General features: G+C 38.0%; 1 non-coding gene across 1 annotated transcript; it reads right to left on the bottom strand.

The window, feature by feature from the left end:
- Positions 1-929: 929 nt before the first annotated feature.
- On the bottom strand, positions 930-1,036 carry LOC141650605 (small nucleolar RNA R71). The gene has a single exon (XR_012546628.1). It is a non-coding gene; the product is annotated as a small nucleolar RNA R71 (small nucleolar RNA).
- Between the last annotated feature and the right edge of the window lie 22,223 nt (positions 1,037-23,259).

Raw genomic sequence — 23,259 nt, 5'->3', positions numbered from 1 at the left:
TAGTGATCTTCTTATCTCAACCCAAATTGTGACACCCCTAGACACCACTACTTGCAATCGAAAATCCTACATCAATACCCGTCCCTTGGGATCCGACCTTTACTTGGCTCTTTACTAGTAGTAAAGTTGTTTGTGAAGTTACAAATATTGTTTTGGTCTAGGTGCTCCTAACGACAACTAACCGAAATCTAAGCTCAAAGCGGACCGACCAAAAATGGCGCCGTTACCGGGGACGGTGTTAACTTGATTTGATTTTCTTTGATTGTTATTAGTTGTGTCTTTCTTTGCCTTGGGGAAGTAAGACTCCTCAAGTTTTGTTCTAATTTTTTTCGAGTTGTTTGATATTTTGCATGTCTAGAAGATCACAAGGTAACTTGTTACCGATTGATCAAGAAATTGAAAGGACTTTGACAACAAATAGAAGAATCGCTAGAAATACTTTGAGAGGTATTGGTGAGGTTGTAGATATTCAACCAAATACTATTGAGTTCATCAACCCTTTCGCAAGAGAAGGTGAGGAGAACTCAACACAAAATCAACCACACAATCAACCCACAATGCCTAAGTTTTCATCACATTCCGTACCAACCGAGGAGAACCTACCCAATGGTACTCCCACACCACAACACTTAACCGGAAATTTTTTTCAAAATCCACATTTATCCAATTAGTCGAAAGAAGCCAATTTGGGGGGATGCCTAGTGAAGACCCTCATGCCCACATGAAGACTTTTTGTGACTATTGTGATGCGATTTCACAAACCGGAGTGACTCAAGACCAAATTCGATGGGTCTTATTTCCTTTTTTCTCTAATTGGTACCGCGAAACAATGGTTGAAGAGCCTTGATAAGGCCACTCTTGGAATTGACTCTTGGAAGAAGTTGGCTCTAGCTTTCTACAAAAAATTATACCCTCCGGAAAAGACTAACATGCTAAGAGCTCAAATCACGGGTTTTAAGCAAAGGGATGAAGAATCTTTGTATGAAGCTTGGGAGCGATTCAAAGGAACTTGTCGCTCATGTCCTCATCATGGACTTAGCAAGTGGTTCTTGGTACAACAATTTTGGAATGGTCTTTATGAAGACTCAAGAAACATTCTCAACATGGGATCAAATGGTATGTTCACCGAAGTTGACGATAATCAAACTTGGAACACGATTGAGGAAATGGCGGTCCATAATTCACAATATAGTAGACCTCGCAAGGCTACTAGAGGAGGAAAGCATGAAGTGGACTCTATTACTCAATTGGGTGCTCAACTTAGTGCTCATATTGATACCATCAACTTGAAGTTTGAGAAGGCTATGTCTAAGCTTGAAGAAGCCTCAAAATCACCAAAGCATCATGTTAATGCCATGGTGGCATCTTCATCAATCCCAAGTGGGATATGTGAGAATTGTGGAACTTTGGGACATGACCAAAGTGAATGTAGGGGAACAAATGAGCAAGTGAATGCTTTTCAAGCATACAAATGTGGTACCCTTTATTCCAACTATTACAATGAAAACACTAAATTCCATCCAAATCTCTCACACAAAAGCCAAAATGTTCAAAATACTCAACCAACATACACCCCACCTCCCATGAGAAACCAAAATCAAAGCCCTTTTACAACCCAAACCAAGGTTATCAAAATCAAACTCCATACAATCAACAAAATGACCAAGGTTTTGATGTTAAAAAAGCGGTCCTCCAAATGCAAAAGAATCAACAAGAATTTTTCACTCAAATGCAAAAAGATAGCCAAGCAAAAGACATCACCATCAACAACATCCTAGCCCACACAAAAATGTTGGAAACTCAAATGACCCAACTAGCATCTTTAAGCTCTCAAAGACAAAAGGGGCAATTACAACGTCAAAGTAATTCCCCAAGACATGAAACGGTTAGTGCCATTCACTTGAGGAGTGGTACGAGATATGAAGGGCCAAAGAAGCAAGTTGAGGATGAAGTTGTGGAAGCTAGTGACAAGGAAAGAGTTGTGCAAAACTCTAGGGAAGAAGAACCCACAAATCAAGATGTTTCAAAGATAAGTGAAGAAAAGGCCAAAGAGAAGGAACCCATTGTTATTAGACTTCCATTCCTGAGCCGTCAAGCTAAGCCTAAGTTTGATGACCAACTTGGAAAATTCATGGAAATTGTGAAGAATTTGGAAGTCTCGATTCCTTTCACGGAATTGATCAATCACATTCCGGCCTATGCAAAGTACATGAAGGACATCCTTACGAAGAAGAAATCAATCCGGAAGCTTGAGACTATTGCCTTCACTAAGGTGAGTAGTGCCATCCTTCAAGGGAGTTCACCTCCAAAACTCAAGGATCCGGGAAGTTTCTCCATTCCATGCACTATTGGTGACACTACAATCAACAAAGCTTTATGTGACCTTGGGGAAAGTGTTAATGTCATGTCATATTCGATTAGCAAGAGGCTAGGAATGGGAGAACTCAAATGTACCAACATCACACTACAAATGGCGGATAGATCGACAAAGACACTTTTAGGGGTATGGGAAGATGTTCCCGTGAGAATTGGAAAATTCTTCATCCCGGTGGATTTCGTTATTGTTGGCATGGAAGAAGACTCAAACATTCCTATTATCTTAGGAAGACCTTTCTTGCACACCGCGGGAGCGGTGATCGACGTGAAGCATGGAGAGCTCACCCTTGAAGTGGGAGACGAAACCATCACTTTCAATCTTGACAAGACCATGAGAGGTCCCCGATTGCATGAGCCATGTTTTATGGTTGATCACTATAGCCGGAAGGATGATAGGAAGAAGTTGGAATTTCAATGGAAAAAGAAAGTGGATGATGCTCCATCAAAAGAACAAGGAAATTTCAACAATGAGAGCTTGAAAAGCTCACCCATGATAAGTGAAGAAGATGGCCCCATTGGCCAAGACAAGAAAGAAGGAGAGTTGTCTCCATCAACTCAAGAAATTTTTAGTGATCAAGTAGACGAAGTTTGCGGTCTTTGGGATGATGAGTTTGAAGGGATATTCAATCCCTATATTGGTAATGCTATGAACCAAGACCATCATGGAGAACAACAAGTGCAAAAATCTATTGAGGACCTTTATCATGATAATGAGCAAGCTTTCAACTACTTCTTCAAGGTTTTGAGTAACATCAACAAAACCTTGAACATGCCCCCTTGACATCTCACATTGGATGAGAGTTTGGTGGAGTCCTCCCTAAACCACCATTTGTAAATATTCTAACTCCCTAACTTGAATTTCAATTATTACATTTCATTTTTGTCATTTTTGGATTTATATTTTTGTACCTTGATCAAGATATTCATCATTTTGAGAGAAGTGAGGGAGGGACTTATGATTTCATTGATGTGTAGTGCTTTACCCTAGTGTGGGGATAGCAACCTAAGTTATTCATGCCTTTGTCGTGCCCCTACAATGAAGAACACGAGAATTGAAGAATGAAAATGACACGGGTTACGAAGTACTCACAGATGGACCTGAATCCGTGTGGTCAGGGAAGAATCCGAGCGGCCAAAAGGACAATCTGCTCGTCTTGAGGAAACCCGAGTCTCCAAGTCACCAGACGCTTGTCTGGTAGAGCTGCATAAATCAAAAATTTGGTCTGACAATGAATCCGAGCGTCTCAGCTGAGAAACCGCTCATCTCATTCTGGACGGTCGTCCTTAAAGAAAGACGCTCGTCTTTTTGCTGCAAAAATTTTGGGATTTTCTTGTAAAGGAATCTGAGCGTCCAGCCAGAAAGACTCTCATCCCTCCACAAAGAATCCGCTCGTCTTTCCAGAAAGACGCTCGTCCTATGGCGTCTTTTCCTGAGCCAAATTTTGAAGAATCCGAGCGTCCCGACACCTGGTCCGCTCGTCTTCCACTGCATTTTCAAATATAACGGGTCTTTTAAAGCCCTCTTCTCCCATTCATTCTCATTTCTTCAAACATACAAACACTACCCATAACCCAAAAAACCCCAAAACCCTCATCCTCTCCATCAACAAAATCAAATTTCCTCAACCAAATCAAATCCAAACTTCCTCACAACAAAAATTAATCACTCCTTTTGCAACAACAAGTGATTCAAGCACCAAAATCTTCAAGTTTTGAGTCGATTTTTAGGATACAAAGAAACATTCATTCATCCTAAATCAATTCCGGCATTACTAAAAATTAAAGATTTCAATCTTTAATTGGTGTAATCAAGCAAAGGAGAATGGCAAGAACTAAAGGAGGCAACAAGGCACCCCAAAAGAAGACACTTTCCAAAAGGCAACTAGCTCTTCAAGCAAAACAATTGTCAAAGGCTTTGGTAGTCCATGAGGCAAGGTTGGAGGTTCAACAACAAGATACCCCTATGGAAGCTACAACATCAACAACTCCGGTCATTGAACAATTATCCAATTATTCGGAGGTAATTTTCACTTCCGACTCTCATAGGGAGAAATTCATTCTCTTTGCTAAGAAAACCATCATGCCTACTAAGTTTATTTGTGAAGATGCATTGTGAAAGTTGGGTGTTCTTGAACAAACCAAAACTTTCTTTGAGTCTATGGGATTCGGTAAATTGTTTACAATGAAAGAATTGACATACCCCTTCCTCACCTTGGAATTTTTAAGTTCTTTAAAAGTCACAAGGGTGAAGACTCGAACCAACATCGAGTTTCGCCTTGAAAATGTTGATAGACGCATAACTTATGGCGAATTGGGTAAGATATTAGGCCTTTGTGATAAACCGAAATATACAAAGACTCCTATCAAGTATGACCCCGCTCCTCTTTGGATGGCAATTTCCGGAAAGAAATTCATACGCTTTCATGATTGTCGTGCTCTCTTAGTCCACCATCCGGGCATTAGAGTATGGCATAAGGTCATTGGGAATTCTTTGATAGCTAGAAATGGCACAAATCATCTTACCAAACTCGATTTTATTCTTCTTGAGTCGACCTGAACATTGGGAGGGAATTTTCCAAGCCATACAATGCTCTAAGACTTTTGGTTGAACGATGGCTTAATGTCGATTGTGGCAAAGAAGGCACCGCCTTTATTGTCAATGAAGGACTAGTTACCCATTTGGCTAAGCATTTCAACCGGAATTTCAACAACAACAACACTGATGTACCGGTTAAAGGAGGCCATCTTATTGATATGGACACCATGATTCACAAGTTTAAGTGGGTCAAGCACGACACTCTTGACAACAAATATGGGTGGTTAACAAATGAAGCTAGATCCTTCACCTTGCCTTCCAAAATTTGCTGATTGAATGTTTACCGACCGAACTACCTCCTCCCACTCTCCGAAGAGACCGAGTATATCATTTAACAACAAAGGGGCAAAATTGTCGAGCCCTCCTTCTCCATTATCACCCCACCTTACCCATTTGAATACCACGAGTTCAAACCCAAAGATGTCAAAGTCGGAAATGATTACTTGACTCTACTCATGAGGGAAACGCATAAGCAAGCTTACAATGATAGAGTGGATGCTTACAAGGCCCAATATCCGCCCCTCCTACATCTAGCTAGGCAAGGACTTCTTGATCTGTCTTGTCCTTTGCCTAGTTGGGCGGATAGGGAAGTATTCTTTCCTAGCATTTCTAGTGGTGGTAGACCGGGTGGAGAGGAGATGGTTGTTGAAGAGGGTGGTGACCAAGAAGGAGGAGAACAAGAAGAGGTTCAAGAAGAAGAAGTCCAAGAAGAGGAAGAGGAAAGTGAGGAAGAACAAGTAAGTGAGAGTGAGAGTGGACATGATTCCACATCTATGGAGGTTGATGATGCCTCAAGAGAGGAATATGATGATGATGATGATACGATGGGTGGGGATTAGCAAACTTTGGAGGCTCCTACATTCTTATACCTCCCTTATGGTTTGTCTACTTCTCTTGTTTATTATTTTATCTTGATCATTTTATTGGAGTCCTAGCAACATTGGAGGACTAACACCTTGGCTTCATTAAGGTGTTCATTATCATTGTTCCCGACTTGTAAAATCCAAAATGACAATCTTTAGTTTTATGCATTGCATTCCATGAGCATGAACTCCCCCAAAATTCATGACATTAGAAATAATGTCTATTTTGGTTTGGGGAAGTCCATGCATATGTATTGGGAGCTAATTTAAATTATGCTCTCCGCCATAACAAAAACACATGCATCATGTAGTGTAGTTTAGTATAGTTTGCATTTAGTTTAGAAATCATGCATATTCATTGCATAATTTCCTATCGTATTGGCCATTGAGGACAATGCCCATACTAGTGTCGGGATGAGAAATTCTAACTTGACTTTTATACAAAATTAAAAATTTCGAAAAATCCAAAAAAATTTGTAAAATTGAAAATCCAAAAACAAGTTCATTTCCTTTGTAGTATAGTCTTGTATATATTGTTTTGTATATATGGTGTTTGTTCATCCTTGTTCACATTGATTGACAACGCCACATCCGAGACATGAGGATATTGAATACCGCATGGTATGATCTTTCTAATCTCCTTTTTCCTCTTTATGTTAATGACTATGTGACTTTATTTTGATTGACGCGGTATAAACAATGTGAATTTAGGACTTGCATTTAGATTATTTGGCATAATAGTTGGTAGAAGCATATGCATTAGGATGTATATATGTTAGTTGCATCATGACATATAGTTGCATTTAGGAAAATTTTTGTGAAACCGTCTATTTGGGAAACTCGACAAGTGTATATAGGCCCTAGTAGATGCTTTTTCTTCCTAAGACTTTGCTTGTTAGAATACTTGTAAAACACCCTAGGATGTGTCATGCTATTATCCTTTGACCCATTCATTAAGGCCAAGTCAAGAGTACCTTGTGGTGTGATAACTCCTTGGCTACCGTTTATTCCAAGGTGACCCTTGAAACCATGCAACCATCATTCATCCATGTTCTACCACATTTTGTCATCAAAGGGAATGGGCACAAAAATTATTCAAATTTGAGTTCAAGAAGTGAAATGAAATGTCAAAAAGTTTGCAAATTGCATCAAAAGAAAAGAGGAGTAACGCAAATGAAAAAACTCCTATGCTTCAAAAATAAGGCACCCTCGTTACTAATTGGGGTGACTTTGAAAATGTTCAAAAGAAAATGCAAAAGTTGAAAGTTGTCAAGTATTGAAATGCCAAACATCAAAAGAAATGGCAAAAAGAAAGTGTTCTCAAATGTCAAATGCCACAAGAAATTGGGGGGAAAAACAACAAAAAAAAGCAAAACTCCCAAATGAAACTCAATTACTATTGATCTCTTTATCCATCATATCCACTTTTGTGCATGGTAGAGAGGGGACGACTCTTCTTCTTGTCTAGGCAAGAAGGGGAATTCCGCGATCCTCCAGTGTTTCTAACACCATAGGGAGTCTATTATGGACAAAAGCATTTAACGATTGAGGACAAAGGTACCCTAGCATGACACAACTTGGAGGTGATTTATTGGTATCCTTCTAGGCTTAGTAGTTTGAAGAAACCATATCTATGAAGTAATGTGTACCCTTGAATTGCATCCCTTTTAGATAATTTCCGCCACTTAGATGGGAAAAGTGACTATTCTTTTTGTAGATGCATCCATTACTTGATTTTGTGTGCTTTAATGATTGGATGTGTCGCCATTTTGGCAAGACCCACCTTGTCTTGCAAGAAGACATCCTACCTCATGGTTGTCTTGTTGTGAGTTGAAGGGGTGGAGTGAGACCCGCTAATTGTCTCATATCGGCTATATTAGTAGGTTAGTTTAAATAAGGGTCCGAGTTTTTGTCACCTCTTTCCTCGGTACGAGCAAAGGTTCGGTTTGGGGATATTTGATGTGATCAATATTTGAGCATATTTAGTCCCCGAATTAGCCTCGTTCCTATGCTTTTTAGTGCATATTTGGGTCATTTACTATCTTTAGTCCTTTGTTTTGCATATTCTTTGAGGTTTTGTTTCCTTGGTAGGAGAGGAGTGCAAACCTTGCATTTTCATGGCAAAATAGAGCTAAATTGAGCGAATCTAATGACCAAGCAACAAAGAGAAGACAAGACTAGAAGGCCTTTGTACATAATGTAGTAGATGGGCAATGATGAAGAAGATCCTTGCATCCCCGACAAAATCCCGGAGGATTGTTAGAAGAAGAAAAGAAGAAAAGAAGAAAAGAAGAAAAGAAGAAATGGTAGGCTGGACTAAGATCCGAGCGTCTCACCTATCGGGACGCTCGTCCATAAGCTCCACATGCCGCTCGTCCAAGACGTCAGGCCGCTCGTCCAACACCTACACAATCCGCTCGTCCCGACCTTCTGGACGCTTGGATTGTCCTCCAGAGCAATACGTCCTCTTCCTTCTCCATTCGAGATGCGCATATTTTTGAAAGACTAGCTAAAAGGAGACCCGCATCTTTTCTTGAGAGGAGCGATTTCTCAAGGACTTAATCGTCATTTAAACCCTTAGTAACCCTAATTTGTGCACCTAATCCCCACTATAAATACCCCATTAGTCTAATTAGATTATCATGTTATTCTTATCAATCTGTTATTCTTATCAATCTTTAGTGTAGTTTATGTTATTCTAATCTCTCTTTAATCTTGTAATCAACTTCTAATCAAGTATTAATACAAATCTCATTTCCTTAATTTCTCTATTGTTCATCTTTTATTTAGGGTAATTGAAGATTATTTGGGTTTATTGGGAGATTGACAACCTTCCATCAATCATCAAGTACTTCTATTATTCTTTGCATTATTATTTTGGAATCATCATTAGGTATAATTCTCTTAATCCCTTTTTAATTATTGTTAAACATGTTCATTTATTCATCATGTTTTGCTTTGTTAATATGATTGACAACCTTGTTAACATGTTAAACTTGATAATGAGTGAGTAGTTTCCTTAACTAGGGTTAATGGGGAATTAGGGGAAACCAACATGGGGGATGATTCATGTTTAATCTAATATGTTCACATAATTTATTTGCTTGCTTGTTGTGATCTCAACTTATGCACATGTTATGTTTGATGAAATGCGAACCTATGAGTCCTTGCATTTTTTACCCATCACTTACCTTTTCAATGAGACTTGTAAGACATAAACCAACTCGAGTCTCATTAGACCATGCATATAGTTGATTAGGGAGGATTAAGTCGACTTGTAGGTGTTGTACTTGTAGGTGTTGTACAATCTAATCGATTCGGCTCCGGGACCAAAACCTTCCTAGGATTGTAAGATATAAACCAACTCGATCCTATCACAACAATAATTGCTTGCTTATAATTTGAGAATATGTTTGTATGATCAATTCCCATGAATCCCCTATGAACCCATGACACCCTAGTGCTTTTAATCAATTATTTACATCTCATTTTAGTCATCTGGCTTGTTTACTTTTATTGTTACTTAGTTTAGTGATCTTCTTATCTCAACCCAAATTGTGACACCCCTAGACACCACTACTTGCAATCGAAAATCCTACATCAATACCCGTCCCTTGGGATCCGACCTTTACTTGCCTATTTACAAGTAGTAGAGTTATTTGTAAAGTTATAAATATTGTTTTGGTCTAGGTGCTGCTAACGACAAGTAACCGAAATCTAAGCTCAAAGCGGACCGACCAGCAATGCATGAAAAGTCACTTTGTCATTTTGGATTCTTTTATGGTGGGAGCAAAAAAGATAGTCACCTCAATGTTGCCGAGGTGTGAGTCATTTGATGGTGCTAGAACTTAAAAACTCTTAGCCATCAAAGAGTCCTAAATGACTCTCTAAATGCTCTAAACTACAAGTTTTACAAATTATGTAAGTTATGTAAACATGAGATAAAAACAAAGTAAAAGGAGGGGTAGGAGACTCACAATGGTTGGTTTAGATGCTAATGTAAGCCATCAACCGCTTAGTTGGTCATCCTCCTTTATTCTTTGTCAACAATAAACTCTCACCATTTCATCATCATCATCATCATCTTCCTCCATGGACCCGGAAGTTTCATCATCATCATCATCATCATCATCATCATCATCATCATCATCATCATCATCATCATTATCATCATCATTATCATCTTCTTCTTCTTCTTCACTTGAAATTTTCTCATTATCATCATGGCTTGATTCACTACCTTCCCCATCCTCAACATCAACATCCTCCTCACTCCTAGTTTCCCGGACATCCCTTTCTTCATCTTGAGAAGCTTGAGGAAAGAACACTTTCCTATCCACCCAATCCGACAAAGAACAATTAGGATCAAGGAGTCCTTGTCTAGCAAGATGGTAAAGGGGTGGATATTGGGCGTAGTAAGCATTCACCCGATCTTTGTAAGCTTCTATATGGATGTGCTTTATTAAATTCGTCATATAATCATCGCCCTCCATAACACTAGGATCATTTTTTGTGAATTCTTGGTAGGCAAAGGGATAAGGTGGTGTAACAATGGAGGAGGGCTCTTCAATCTGTTTTTGTTATTAGTTGATGATGTTCTTGGCAAGCTTGGAGAGGGGGATAAGGTAGTGGCTTCGGCGAGTGGAAATTCGGCATATTTTCCCAGGCAAGATAATCGAATTGGCATCCTTGATCATCCATTCATATCCATGGGCGAAGTTATCATGCTTTACCCAATGGAACTTGTGAATCAATGTGCTCATGTCAAGGAGGTTACCACCTTTAACCGGTTTTTAGGTGTTGTTTTCATTAAATGTCGGGTTAAAATGCTTGGCCAATCTCATTATCAAGCCTCCATTTACAATGAAAGCCGTCTTTTCTTTTCCCACTTTGATGTCCAACTATCTCTCAATCAACATTTGGAGGATATTATATTTGTTATTTGATTTCCCGTGGGCATTCATTTCAGAATCCAAGTAGGTGAGGTCGAGTTCGGTAATGTGGGTAGCTTCTTTTTTTGCAATCAAGGTGTTGGAAATGGACCTATGCCAATACCGTATACCCGGATGGTGGATATATAAGGCATTGCATTCTCTAAATGTAGTCAACTCCCTTCCGGCAATTGCCTTCCAAAGGGACTTAGCATCAAAATTATGGGGTTTCCACAGGAAACCCCAAAGGTCACAAAGTCCAAATACCTTTCCGAAATCGGCCTTTATCATCCTCCTACTTTGGTTTTCAAGCCGAAATTCAACATATTTTCGGGTCTCAATCTTATTCTCCCTCAAAAAACAAATGAATTCCAATGTGATTGAGGGCTAAGTCAATTCATTCATCTCAAATAGGGTAGATAACTCCATGGACCCGAAAAATGCCTTGGTTTGGTCAAGCACTCCCAATTTTTACAAAGTATCTTGGTATACAAACTTAGTGGCAATAACTTTCTTCTTAGCAAGGGTTCAAATGCAATTCTATGCTCATTAGAAATAAAAGTTACCTCTGGATAATCCTTAAGTTGGTCAATCTTCGGTAAAGTAGTAGTAACTTCCTCAATGGCCTCAATGACTTCCCTTGCTTGCTCCTTAACTTGGTGCATTACCACTAAAACATTTGATGCTAGAACTTTTTGCCTTTTTGATAGAGTTTGGGATTTTGATGCTTTGGTGTTACCTTTTGTTTTTTTCCATGATGATTACTCCTTGGAAATTGATGTCTACAACCTTGAATATGCTTGAATGCTCTTGCTTTCTTCCTCCTTTAATCAATTTCTCAATCAATTTGGGGTTTTTCGATTTTGCCTTAACCCTGGAAATTTTTGATTGAATTTGAGAACATTTTGATGTTTAATGGTCTAAAAGTTCACAAAGGAGCGATTTGAATTGAATTTGAGCAAGTTTGCAATTGGTTTTAATGAATTTGGTTGATTATTTTGTGATTTTGGATGATGGGTTTGATTGTTGTAGTGAGAGAATGTGTTGTGTTTATGTTTGAAGAAATAAAAATGAAGAATGAAGGTTGAAAAATCCCTTGTTTATGTCTAATAGCAGGTAGGGGACGCTCGACCTCTGTTGGGGATGGGCAGATTTCACTTTGGAGTTTTTTTGTTTACTTCTTGGGGACACCCGTCCTGGGAAGAGGACGCTTGAGCTGACTTCTAGGATGCTTGTCTCGATATCAGCTCTGGCGGATTCGCTTGCAGCTCCCTTTTTTTTCTTCTTCTTTGCTCCAGTCCCCACGGGCTCAGGTCTACTCGTGGGGATCCCATTCCCGCGACTTTACTTCTTCATTTCCTATCATTTTGTCATGGGTTTACACTACAAAGGCCTGGTTAGCCTAGGCAATTGCTTCCCCAAACTTGATCATCAAACACTACACATTTCAAACACAGTAAAATCCCTCCCTCACTTGCTCTCATGTCACACAAATTCTTAAAACAAAGCATATAAGATGCAATGCAAAAATTAAGTAATATACAAATTAAATGGAATGTAAGTTAAGGGGTTAGAACATTTAAAAATTGTGGTTTAGGGAGGTCTCCACCAAACTCTCCTTCATTCGAGAGGTGTCGAGGGGGTAAAGCAAGGGCGTTGTTGATGTTGCTCAACGCCTTGTAGAAGTAATCAAAGGCTTGTTCATTGTCATGATAAAGGTCTTGCATAGACCTTGGTACATTGTTGTCTCCATTCATGTAGTAGTCCAAGTAAATTTTGTGGTGACAAGGATCTACAAAGCCTTGGTCTAGGGTCATAGCATTTCCAATGTAAGGGTTAACAAGTCCGTCAAATTCGTTATCCCATAGACCATATACTTCCTTTGCTTCTTTCCCCATGTTGGGAGGATCATCGGTTGGCAAGAACAACGCTTCTTTGTCATGGCCAAGGAGGCCTTCATTGATACTTGTCATGATGGGTGAGCTTTCCAAGCTCTCATTCTTGTTATGAAAAATTCCGTGCTCTCCGAATAGAGCCACTTTGATATCATCCACTTCTTTCTTCCAATTGGGCGGTGTTTCTTTGCCCTCCTAACTAGGATTTCCATCTTTGGCTTGACCCTAGAATATAATCAGTCCCTCCTACAAATCCCACTTATCGTACTTATCTTATTTTATAGAATGCCTACCATAAGGAATGAGCTTGAGGATTGGCGCGGGTTCCATTCCCGCCCTATACATGAGACTACTTGAATTCTCATAACTTTTCAAGTTAATTGAGCTTAGCCTCAGATTCTATTTATATGTTGTAACGTTTTCAAAAAGAAAGAATCTCCAAGGGATAACACCCATTGCCAATTTCCAATGGAATGTACATTCTGGCCTATCCTCTCCTCTGGAAAGACTGGAAAGAAAATAGAAAGAAGATAAGTAATCGGAATCTATTTCATATGCTATTAAAGTCACTAGATAAAAGAGTCAAATATTGGACTTTTATGTGACCCTTCCTTTTAAAAGGTATAATCCTTTCAGAAAGAGAATTTAGAATAGATTATAAAATTAAAGAAATTCTTATTAAAAGAAAATATAATGTTACCTATATAAGAGGATCTTAAGAAATTAAATTAATTAAGTAAAATAAATTCTTCTTATTATTAATATATAAAATAGAAAAGATTAAAAAAAGAAATGCGCATCATCTAACTTCACTGCTGAAAACCTTTCTTGTATTGTATACTCTAAGGAAGTCAAAACATCAGTTTAGGAGTTAGTTAAAGGGATCCCATTATAGCTAACAATGCATAGGATATAAGCAATGCAAACAGGCTTTGAAAAGAAGTTAAATTAAGTTATGTTTAACCCTAAGATAAATGAATGATAATAAAAGAGAAGTTAAGAAAGATCTTTTTAAAGAGAAATTAAAGATTATGTTACCAATTAAGAAAAAAGAATTTTTGATATTATAAGAATGATTCTAAATAATTAAGTTATATAATATATAAGATAAGATTAATTAATCTTTTTGAAAAAGAAAGAATGAAATACATGTTATATATATGATTGAGAGCAGTCCTCTTCTACTATCTTTATGGTTCTTTATGACAGTTCAAATGAGGAGTCTAGAGATTGGTATTTTAATGCACCCTTAACTCGGGTTTAACTTTGGAATTAGCTTTGGACTGGAAAGAAGAACTAGGTTTCTTTTCTTTCTTCTTCTTATATATTCTATTCTAAGGTATGTTTAAACCAGATCAATCTACCTGGATGTCTGTTAATTTAAATTAAAGAAATTATGAAATTATGTTCATATTATTTGAATTTAATTGTTATATATGCTATTCTTCTTATTATAAGCTTAATTAGTTAAAGAAAAGAAGGAATTATCCTTGACTTTCTTAAAAGAAGAATTTAAAGAATTAAAGTCAATTAAAGAAAAGAATTAACAAAGAAAGAGAAGAAAAGAACGAACGAAGGCATAAAGAACAGGAGCAGGAAGACTTGGCATTGAAGTCTCTGAATTTAGGAGTCAAATTGGAGGTATAATTGGTCCCTTCTGAGCCTGCTTTCGGACATGATCCCTATTAAAATCATATGATTTTACCTCCAAACCTATAGAATCTTAATCGAAATTCGTAGAATCGTAAACGAAAACTGAACTCTTGTCTTGACTTTTCATGTGTTAAGGAAATTGCTTATGAGAAAAGCCCTCCTCAGAAAAGAGGGAAGAATCTTTCATTAATCAGCTGTTGAACGGCACTCTTTATTCAGATTATGCGAGTGTTAATGTTCCACTTAGTCTCTAGCGAAGAACCTCCTTAATCAGATCTTAAGGGAAGAGCATTTCATCAATAAGCTATGGCTATTGGTCTTAAGGTTGCTCTTTGATGCTTGAGAAATGGGAGGTTGTGGAGAGTATAGTCTGACCAGAGTGAACTTAAGCATGGACTTTCTTCATCCCTCCTCTTTTAAGTTGTCAAATTGATACCAATATCATGAGATTTAATTGAATAAATCATGGAATTTCATTGATGGCTAAAATTCCTCGGTACTTTGACTTAAGTCTGACTGACCCGCCTCTCTCTCGTTTAAAGATGAAATCACTAATCTTGGTAGCTGGGCTGGCCCCTTCTTTGAGATAGGGCGCTTTCCTCTATCTTACTGTTGTAGCTATTTGACGATGGAGCTTGCCTGGGTAAGATCCCACGTGATTTATGATTACTGGAGTCATTCTATTTATGACAGGTTTGGCATTGCCCCACTTAAAAGAGCAATTCTATCAATCTTGCTTATGACTCTACCACCTGTGATTCCCATTTCTCAATTATCAGTGAATCCCCTTCCTTAAATTGGTTCATTTAGTAAGGCAGATAAGAAGATTGGACTCTCAATTCTGGAACTTAAATCCCCGGGACTATTAAAGGAATACGAACCTGCTATCAATTCCTATTAAGATAGGCAATCCAGGAACTTTAACTTGGCAATCCCTATTATCCATATGCCGAGCCCCGCTCAGTATAGGCAACGAGATCATTAAATTCAGATTGCAAGCAAGGGTAACCTCTATCTCGGAACTTTGATTTACGATTCTATAAATTTCTTACCTACTCTAATAGGGCTCGGCCCTATATTAACGGCGAGATCACGAGGGTCTTGCCAAGTGCAGCATATGAGTACGGATTATGAAAAGACCTAGCAACAACTGGATCCCCATCCGATAATAGGGCTCGTAACGGCACTTCCCTATCGTAACTGGGCTCGCTCAATCTTATACGAGTCTACAGGAACCGCGTCAAACCAAGGTTCCCCTATCTGAAGAAGTCGCTTAACTAGATTAAGAAGAAAGTCCCTCCTACAAATGCTTAAATTGATAGGGGTCGCTCAGACTATGAAACGGGTAGCGCTCAGAATAGGGATTCCACTTTCTTCTTATCACCTTCCCGGCTATAGTGATCAACCATAAAACATGGTTCAAACAAGTTTGGAGCTCTAATAGTCTTATCAAGATTAAAGGTGTTTGTTTCATCACCAACTTCAAGTGTGAGCATCTCGTGCTTTACATCAATCATTGCTCTGGCGGTGTGTAGGAATGGTCTTCCTAGAATGATTGGGATATTGGAATCTTCCTCTATATCAACAATAACAAAGTCCATCGGTATAAAAACATTCCAATTCTCACATATACATCTTCCCATACTCAGAGTAGTTTCTTTCTTGTTCGGTCCCCCATTTGTAGAGTCATGTTAGTGCACTTGAGTTCTCGCACTCCTAGCCTTTCACGTACCTAATATGGCATGACACTCACACTTTCACCTAAATCACATAGTGCTTTGTTGATTGTGGTGTCTCCAATGGTATATGGAATGGAGAAACTTCCCGGATTTTTGAGCTTAGGTGGGGAATTCCCTTGAATTATGGCACTACTTATGTTTCTGATTGCGATGGTTTCCAACTTCCTAATGGACTTCTTCTTGGTAACGATATCTTTCATGTATTTTGCATAGGCCGGAACATGATTGATCAACTCTGTGAATGGAATGGAAACCTCTAGGTTTTTCACAATTTCCATGAACTTTCCAAGTTGCTCATCAAGCTTGGACTTGGCTTTGCGACTTGGAAATGGAAGTCTAATCACAATAGGTCTTTTTCAACCTCTTTGGCCTTCTCTTCATTTCTCTTCTTTGATGATTCATTGGTAGTTGGTTCCATTACCCTAGGATTTCTCCACAATGGTTCCATCACATCTCTTGTCTTGAAACTTTCCTCAACAACATCCTTTTCAATTGGCTCCTTAGGTCCCTCAAATTGTGTACCACTCTTCAAGTGGATTGCATTGATAGTTTTATGTCTTGTATTAGGATTACCTTGAGGAGGTTATTGTCCTTTTTGTCTTTGGGAACTAGAAGAGGCCAATTGCGACATTTGTGTTTCCAACATCTTGGTATGAGCAAGGATATTGTTGATGGTAGTTGATACGTGCATTTTATATAGCCTTTTTAAGTCTCTTATGCACGTATTTCTATGCGGTTCTCGTAGTTTTAGGCTACGAAATGCCCCGAATATTTTACTTTGGTTTGTTTTGCTTTATTTGCAGGAACGGACCTGAAAGTAGCATAATTGAGCCTGGAATTGTCCCTTTTGCTTGCATTTAGAAGATGAGTGGAATTGGAGCGGAAATGCTGCTGTCTTGGGATGCGTGAAGCAGCTTCAGAAGCTAAATCAACAAAGCAATGAGCCGGCTAAGTGGTAGATGCTCGATCGAAGACTTTAGCTGATCTACTCTATTCGATCGAGAGGATTACATGTGAGAAGACCTCGATTGAATACTCATTCTGTTCGATTGAGAGGGGCTATTTAGGAGTTCCTCGATCGAGTTGTATGTTCACTCGATCGAGAGGTTTTTGCAGGAAGTTGCTCGATCGAGTGTTTCTAATATGCTCGATGGAGTAATTAGTTGTTAAGACGCGTGTTTTTTTTATATCTTAGGTTTAATAAAATATCTCTCCTATAAATAGGAGAGACGTAATTAGGTTTAGGTATCTCTTTTCATATCACTTTTTCCTCTGCTCTTTGTGCTATTCAACGTTACTTTGTTCTATTATTTTCCGGATCTCATTCTCTGTAATTCTCTCTCTCTCTCTCTCTCTCTCTCTCTCTCTCTCTCTCTCTCTCTCTCTCTCTCTCTCTCTCTCTTTTATGCTATTTTTATCTTGCTCGTCTCTTTATTATGTTTGTTTCTACTTTATCTTTTGTTCTCATTCTATTTATGCGTAGCTAATTCTTTAATTCTAGGATTAGGGGAACCATGTTAGTGGTAGTATAACAATGATGCGATAGTTGGTTTAGGAGATTTAATGTGAGAATTGTTTCATGACAATATAAGTGTAATCGTTTGGTTGAATGCATGCAACTGAATTAGTTAATCTGGTTAAATTCAGATCTAGATCGAGAGATTGGAATGAATAGACCTGTTATGAACAATAGACTACACTAGTGAGGGTGAAAGCTAAGCTAGTAGTATTTTAGGGCGGATAGCGGACCGACAGGACCTTTCCTTTACCCTTCTTACATCAGACCGACTAACCTATACCTTTAGCTAATTTGTATAATATCGTGGTGAACCGACATCCTGACATATTTCTCTCTACTTGATTAATCTCTTATTTCATCCTTGCTTTTAATTAAGTTCTTAGTTAGAAATCAACTCAAACCCCCCGTTTTGTGACTTTAGACAGACCGAATAACGAGTAGATAGTGACCGCGTCCCTATGTATACGATACCCGACTTACCTCTACTATATTAGTAGAGCCAGTTGGTTTTATTTTTGATAGGGTTGCGACAGTAGTGTCAAATTTTGGCGCCGTTGCCGGGGAGGCAACTATTTTATTTACTTGTTTCTTTTTGTCTGTCTTTAGCGTCAAGGAATTTATTCCTTGAGGCATTCTTATCTTTTCCTCTAGTGTTGTTTTGATAGGTCCTACAGGTCCTACCTAGGCAGATCTAGGAAAAAGATCATCAAAGGGAAGGCTTGAGTACCTTTGATTTTCCACCTGTGTTCCATCTTATGGCGCAACAGGTGGTGCACTATGAGAGATGTGGTGTTGCACGACACAATGCTGTTATGTGCTTGGCAGAGAACGATGATGTCTATGTGTTTAAGCAGTGTAGACAAGCTAGTGAACCCTTTGCATATGTGCCGCCACATCCGATTCAGCAACAAGGTTATCAAAAGCCTCCATTTGCTTGGCCACCGCAACAACAAGCTCCTCCTCCTGATAAACAGAAAGAAGAAATTGCTGAATTGAAGTCTTTGGTGAAGACGCTTGCAGTTCAAATGCAAGAAACTCCTAAATCTAGAGAGGCTCATATCGAGGAAATTGAGTCTCAAATAGCTCAATTAGCTGCCGAGTTAAACTTTAGGCCCTCAGAGAAGGTATGCGCTACCTACACCGAAAGCGGTCATTCCTATGAAGAACCTGAGTTGTCTATTGACGATATACATGACTCGAAATTCGAAGATTTATCTGAAAACGAAGCATCATATGAAGACTTCTGCATTGTAAAGCAACAAGAACTCGATCGAACTAGCTACAGTGTTCGATCGAATGGATTATCTAAGGAAGAGCTCGATCGAATAGAATTAACCACTCGATCGAACAGTTATTACGATGAAGACCTCGATCATGCAAATATTTTTGTTCGATTGAGTAATATTCAGGAGGAAAGTTCTCGATCGAGTACAATTTTTGCTCAATCGAACACAACGGGCACACAGAGCAATGCTATGTCATCTAGGTCCGTTTCGGATGACGATTTGGAAGAAGACAATTGAAGAGTCTATCGATCCGAAATACTCAAGAGGGGGGGTGAATTGAGGATTAAAAACTTTTACCTCTTTTTCGATTGTATATGTATAATTAATTATTTAGAGTTTATTGATTAAACTTTAACTAATTAACTAATTAACGAACAAGAACGAAAAAGACAAACGAACGAAAGAGAGAGACGCATGGCTTTTGAAGTGGTTCAGTTTCACAAATCGAAACCTACGTCCACTATTCTCGATTAATAAATTTAGTACCTTTCTACGAATTACAAATTTACTAACCCAACTCGTACAACTAACCCTAGTTGTAACTCAAATGAGTACCGTTTAATACTCGAGTGGCTAACTTATGCTAATAAGAAAGCACTGTTGATTCTACTAAAAGTTCACGTTAATGAACGAGTAAGAAATCAATTAAGCACTATTATCTTATAACGATAACTAAAGAATGAATGCACAAGTTTATAAACACACGACCTTTTCGAAAATAGCAAAACGGTTTTCTTGTTTTGACATACACGGTTTTTGCTCTTAAAAATAAAATCAATTTTATGCTTAAAGGTCTTACTTTTAAATGTTGCAAAGGCAAAGTATTTATAGGCAAGGAAGGAGCATGGCACACGGTTTCACAAGAAATCCTAATGACCGAAATATAAGATATGCAAACAAACATATCTTTGTTATTTCTTTCCTTTAAAACCCTAAGAGATAATAGAGAATATTCCAAAAGATAATTTATAAGATATTCTCCTATTATTCTTTCCTTAAATCTTAAGATATGATAAGATTTTCCATATCAAGAATATCTTTAACATAAATAAAGATATCAAGCTAATTATAAAAGATAGGTTAAGATAATTCTTAAGAATAAAATCTTATGAATAAAAATCTTTTATCCATTATATTTACACGAAATAACCACGGCCCATATGCCTCGTTTTTCATGAAAAATCCTAGCTTGAAGTTAGGTTAGATTTTAGGGTTTAAGAGTATGCTTTGGTAAAACCCTAATTAGTAATATGGCTCAACTCATAAGTTGATCCAACATAATTACTAATAATAATTTTAAAGCAAAACCACACCTTAATGAATTATGAGCTTCATAAATACTTTTGCTAGAACATTTAAAAGAAACAAAAACATTTTTCAAAACAATTTGAAAACTTCTTGAGTCGTGTATAATATAAACTCAGCATCTCAATGTTATTGTAGAAGAGCTATAACATTGAGCTCTTGCACAAGTAATGTTATGGCTGTCAAGCTATAACTTTACTAATATAAGAAATTCATTCTTATGTTACCATTACGAGATGATGACCTACACTATTCTCATCTTCTTAGGAGATCTTCGAGTATAGGCTACTTCATCATCCAAGCTTGATTAATCTTTAGACGAGCTTCGTCTTCTCATGATGCTTGAATAATTCTTCCATAATCTTGGAAAATCTTGATTCATAATTGAGGGCTTGATCATAACATAGTCTTGTATACTTTCATCATAATTTTCTAAGCTTGACAAATAGTAAGTCTAATCTGAAGGGACTAAACAAACAATTACGTGCAACGAGTATATAAAATGTAAAGCACTCTTGACATCATCAAAACATAAACATATATTCTATATGGTTCAACAAATTCCCCCTTTTTGATAATGGCAAGTCTCCTAAAATTATGACTAAGTATATAGTTCCCCCTTAATATACTACCGTTATCTTGATAATAAAGATCAACGTAAGATCAAGACGATTAACACAAAACCGAAACTTAAAAGGACTTTAAGAGACAATCGGTCTTGACAAGGAGCAAGCTTAGGTAGATGCTTACCATAGACGTTCTTTCCCCCTCTTGACATCATCTAAAAGATACGAACAAACATAAAATGACTAGAATAATATAAGACTAGACAAGAGATAAGAACGATATAAGAAATTAATAGACCATAAATAATCATAAGCATCTAGGAATTAAAGTAGCACACAAACTAAAAAAGAACATGTCTAAAGCCAAATGGGCCGAATATATAACATGTTGATGTGAACATTATTTGCGCACATTTAGTCCCCTAATTGAGCCTATTTTGCATACTATTATAGCATTTCATGGCCATTTTATCCGTCAAAACCTTCCTATTTGCTTTTCTATCGCATTTCATATGCTTTGTAGAAAAGGAGATAATAAGGCGGAAATTCCCGTCTTTCGTGCATATTTGGAAGCTTATTGATGATATTAGATGGACTAGTATGAAGAGGAGGCAAGAATGATGACCAAGTATGTAGGAATAAAGTGTATATAGAAGGATCAAAGGGTTAAAAGTAAGAATGACGAGAGGGAAGGCATTACAAGAAGAAATCGCTCAAAAACCGAACCAAGGGTTGCTCCTTTGGCTCTGAAAATATGCTAGATGGAACGGCGTCGAAAAAACAAGTGATCTAGGCTTTTGAATCACTCCAATAGGAGTCCGGATGAGAAAATGACGTCCGTTTTACAATCCGAGCTCAAACAAAGAAGCTGTTCGCCAAGACGCCCGTCTTCCCCTCAAGACGTCCGTCTTCCTCAAGACGCCCGTCTTCCCCACAAGACGCCCGTCTTTTGGCTGGGAAAAACAAGAAAATTCACTGGAAGAGAATCCGCCCGTCTTCTCAGGAATCCGCCCGTCTTCTCAGAAGCCGCCCGTCTTCTCCCAAAGACGCCCGGGCAGAATCTCCAGAATCCGCCCGTCTTCTCTCAAAGACGCCCGGGCCCAGACCACCGAATCCGCCCGTCCCGTACCTAAGACGCACGGATTCCAAGGCAGTCAAATTTCGTTTCTTCAAGCTTCAAGAAAGATGCCCATCCTTCCAAAAATACCGACGTTTCCTTAAGTAGGGACTTAATCGTCATTTAAACCCTTAGTTAACCCTAACTCCTACACCTAATCCCCACTATATATACCCCATTTATAATAATCAAACCATCAAGTTTTTAGAGTAGAAAGTTTCCTTAGATTAAATCAAGCTTTCTTCGATTAGATTAGGAGTAGATTAGAATAGATTGCTCTTTAATCTTTCCAGAAATCTCACATTAATCTCTCGTTAATTATTGTTCAAGTTTATTATTCAAGTTTATTATTGGGTAATTGAAGATTATTGGGTTTATTGGGAGATTGACAACCTTCCATCAATCATCAAGTTCTTCTATTATTCTTTGCTTTATTGTTTGGATCATCTTAAGTTGGTATAATTCCTTTACTCTTTACTCTTTATTGTTCATTTCTTCATTCCATTATCATGTTTATACTTGTTGTGATGATGGACACCATTAATGACATGTTTCCCATGATAATGAGTGAGTAGTTATTTAGCTAGGATTAATGGGTAATTAGGGGAAACCAACATGGGATTGATTAATGCTTAATCTAATATGTTCACATGATTAAATTGCTTGCTTGTTGTGATGTCAACTGTATGCACATGTTATGTTTGATGAAATGCTAAGCCTATGAATCCTTGCATTTTTACCATCTCTTATCTACTCAACTTGACTTGTAAGATATAAACCAACTCGAGTCTTGTTAGACCATGCATAGAAGTTGAATAGGAAGAAAGTATGTCGACTTGTAGGTGTTGTACAATCTAATGGATTCGGCTCCGGGACCCAACCCTTCCTATGAACCATAAGACATAAATCAACTCGGTTCCTCCACAACATTAGTTGCTTGCAACTTTGTAAACATGTTTGTATGATCAACACCATGAATCCCCTATGACCCCATGACATCCTAGTGCTCTTAGTCATTTGTTTACATCCTTCCATTTATTGTTTGCTTTACTTCATTACTTTCATTAATCTAGAACACAACTACAAACCCCATCAATTGTGACACTAGCATAAATTGAGATAGATAGACTTAGAACCCAAAGTACACCGTCCCATGGATCGACCTCCACTTACTACTAACTAGTTGTTTGTTGAGTATTATAAATGTGTTTTGATTGGGTGTACAACGACACGCCCACGTCAAAAATGGCGCCATTGACGGGGATGGTGCTATGTGATTAAGTTCTTACTTGTTTGTCTATTTTAATTGTGCTTTCACCTTGAGGAACTTGTTCCTCAAGGATTGTTCTTACCGTTTTTGTGTAGTATCCATGCTTGTAGTTTTTTCCTTGTCTTAGCTATGATGGCTCAATA

The sequence above is a fragment of the Silene latifolia genome, chromosome 3 (genome assembly GCF_048544455.1).
Source record: "Silene latifolia isolate original U9 population chromosome 3, ASM4854445v1, whole genome shotgun sequence".
NCBI classification, from domain to species: Eukaryota; Viridiplantae; Streptophyta; class Magnoliopsida; order Caryophyllales; family Caryophyllaceae; genus Silene; species Silene latifolia.
The sequence above is the reverse complement of the archived record's forward strand: the minus strand, read 5'-3'. Positions and strand labels throughout refer to the sequence as shown.